This window comes from Mus caroli, unplaced genomic scaffold (assembly GCF_978045245.1).
Source record: "Mus caroli unplaced genomic scaffold, Mus_caroli_1 scaffold_9, whole genome shotgun sequence".
Lineage (NCBI taxonomy): Eukaryota > Metazoa > Chordata > Mammalia > Rodentia > Muridae > Mus > Mus caroli.
In genome coordinates this window covers 22,114,141-22,117,787 of record NW_028227264.1, presented here as the reverse complement: position 1 = coordinate 22,117,787, position 3,647 = coordinate 22,114,141, and positions in this window count along the sequence as shown.

The window sequence follows — 3,647 nt, the reverse complement described above, 5'->3', positions numbered from 1 at the left end:
ATCTCTTCACTCACTTATGAAGTCACATACAAAACTATTTTTCTGTGCTTGGCACTCGAGAATAGACGCAAAATGCAAAGTTTCAGTCATGGCCGGGGAGGTGGGACCCCGAACAGGCATAGCCTGGGGATTGTTACACAAACTGCGGCATGCTTTCTGAGGGTGAGCTGACAGTTTGTTTCAAAACACAAATAAGAGGGAGACTGGGAAGGGAGAAAGGAGGGGAAGGAAATAAGGGTGACAGTATCAGGAACTGGAGGAGATTTGAGAGAGGTACAGAGGGTCAGGAAATCAAACAAAAATATATAGCAGGGGTATGAGGAACTGGGGATAGCCACTGGAGAGTCCCAGACACCAGGGAAACGTGAAGCCACCAGGACCCAATGGGGATAACTTTAGCCAAAATGTGCAGAGAAGGAGGAGATAGAACCTGTGGAGACCACCTCCAGTAGATAGGCACGGCCACTGGTTGAGGGATGGGGCCACTCACCCATCTCAAAGTTTCTAACCCAGAAATGCTCCTATCCGAAGAAAGAAAGAACAGGGACAAAAAAATAGAACGGAGACTTGTGTAGCCTTAGTGAGATCAGACAACCAATTTCTATCACATACCTGCCAAAAGAGGGGATGGATGAGTGACAATCCACAGCCTGTTTCCTTTTTTTAATTTTTCTTTTTCGCTTTTTTCCTTTCCCCTCTCCCTCTTGCTCCGGCCCCCATTCCCTTTCGCCCCCCCCTCACTCGCTCCGCCCCTCCCACTCGCTCCGGGGGGCCCAAAGGTTTTTATTTGTTTCTCATTACAGGTGGCTGTGAGCCACCATGTGGTTGCTAGAATTCGAACTCATGACCTCTAGAAGAGCAGTCAGTGCTCTTAACCATCTCACCGGCCTTCTTTTTACTTTTTTTTTAAAAAGATTTATTTATTATTATATGTTAGTACACTGTAGCTGTCTTCAGACACACCAGAAGAGGGTGTCAGATCTCATTACGGGTGGTTGTGAGCCATCATGTGGTTGCTGGGATTTGAACTCAGGACCTTTGGAAGAGTAGTCAGTGCTCTTAACAGCTGAGCCATCTCTCCAGCCCCCTTTAATTTTTATTTTTTGAAATTAAAATATAATTACATAATTCTCTCCCTTTTCATCCCTCCCTCCTACCATCCCCATGTAGGGCACCCACCACCCCTCGTGCTCTCTGAATACTTTTCTTCTTCTATAAGAAGATTGGCAAGATAAGTTGGGCTTCTGAGAGAGGTGGGCAGGAGCCTCGTCTGTATTTCGGAAGCTTTTGATGTGGTTTCTCCAGAGGAGTGGTTTACGTCATTCTTGTGTCCACCTTTGCCTTGTAAGACAATCTGCCCCTTTGGAAGTATTCTGCCCTCTAACCCTTGAGTTGTGTGAAGGAGACTAATTATAGTCTCCTATAGTCAGGGTCAGTTGCCACAGTTTTACGACATCGTGACCTTAAACCCCAGCACGCAGCGTTGGCAGGTGCTGCCCATCACTGCCAAGAGTCCGTCATGCAGATCTTTCAAGTCGATTCTGTGTAATTCCTAGGCTAGTTGGCATTTGGAGAAGCACACAGATATAACAACGAACAGGTCTGGTTCTGCTTCTGTCCATGCATTTGTTCCTTAAAGAGACCCACGCCATTTCGGTATGTGTGCTGATTCCATATTCCTCTGTAGACAGCAGCAGGACTCATCACAGCCACTGATACGTGAACAGAAGGTGGCGCGTGGACACACACAGTGAGATGCCCTTCTCCTACATGTTCCTGCTTGGATAGACTTGGAAGGTGTGCGTCCGAATACTCAGATGAGAGAATCTAAATAAGTCACATTTGCAGACACAGACAGTAGCATGGAGGTTGCCTGGAGTTAGGGAAAGCGGGCAGGGCATAAACAGTCATTCAATGCTATATAGGATAAAAGCATTGTTCTGTTTTTGAGACAGGGTTCTCTATGTAGGCCTGGATGTCCTGGAATTCACTCTGTAGACAACACTGGCCTCGAACTCACAGAGATCCTTGCCACGTGAATGCTCTGCTCAGAGGTATACTCCACCATGCCCAGCAGAGGATGAAATTTTTTTTTGATATCTTTTCCCAAACAATGATAATATATTTAATGCTACTGAAATGTAATTTGCTTCAAATTAGTTAAATTTAGAATTTTATGTTTTGATTTATAAACCATCACTTAAAAAAAAATCACAGTGAACGTGTAAGGTTGCGTTGCTATGACAGATGTTAAGTCCTGGGTACAGATGGAAAACACGCTTGATTGTTACTAATATGAAACAAACAAACAAATAAATCACAAGAACTGTAAAAAACACCCCATGTAAGAGCATCAGGGCTGAATGAATGTGAGCTGCAGAAAAAACTAAACAGGGGTCGCTCTGCGCTAAGGAATTGTTCGCCCCCTGCTGGCCAGTCTTGGAATTGTTCTGCTTAAAGATATAGTATCGTAGGAGCAAGACCGCTTTCAGTAAGTTGTCCTGTTGCTAAACGATAAGAATTTTCATTCACCAAAATGTTCTGCATATAAGCTTCAAACTCCTACACCCATCCCTGAAATCACTCATCCATTCCTTTGTTTACTAAAATGAACACACCAGCCTTTACTAACTCTCACCACGTACATAGAGACACACAATGCGACCTTTTGAAAGCGTTCCCCACTTGGCACACCTTCCTGTGCTCAGTCCCTTCATGTTACTTTGTATCAGCAAATAAGGTCCTTGGTGTGATGTACAGCTCGGATTACTCATTCCCCTCGGATGGTCATTTTGTGGAAGATTTCTAGTTTCTAATCTGTTTCATATAGAACAACTATGGGGTTCCCAGGTTTTGTGTGAACAAAATGTTTTTATTTCTGTGTGTTTAGTGACTATGAAGGGAGTTGCTTTGTTACGCAGTAAGTGCGTATTTGGGTCTTTATTCCCCACAGCAGCTGTAACACTTAATATGGTCACTTGTTCTAAATCCACATATTTTTCACATTTGCTTTTATAGATATTTAGAGATATCTTGTAGCAGTCAAAATTTGTGCAGTTTCCTACGGGTGTTGAATATATTCCTATGGGTTTATTTACCATTTGTATATTCTTCCTTTAAAAATATCTTATTATATCTTTTGCATACTTCCTGGAAATGACTTAATTTTTCTGTTACATGCTGATTTTTTTTTTTCAAATTCTAGATCCGGTGCTACGGTAGTTGCAGATATATTCTCACACCATGTGCCTTCTTTTTCAGACTCTTATAATAGGATCTTTTCCATCACAAATACTTTAAATTTTGGTTAATTTTAACTTGGTTTTATTTTAATTTTTTTCTCCTACAAATTATAATGTTGAGTCAATGAGATAATTTTTCATCAAGTCTAGATCCTGAAGATTTTTATCTATAATATCTTCTAAAACTTTTACAGATTGGGGTCAGATTTTGAACCATCTGTAAGGTTTAGATTGAGATTCATACTCCTCCCTTAATAACTCGACCACTGCACGGCGAAACGGCGTTCTCCTTCTACTGACTTGCTTGTAGGCCCTTGTCAGGATGAGCTGGGTGTATTTCCGCAGACTCACTTTGGAGTATCTATTCTGACTCCTCAGTCTGTTTATCTGTCTGTTCTGCTGTGG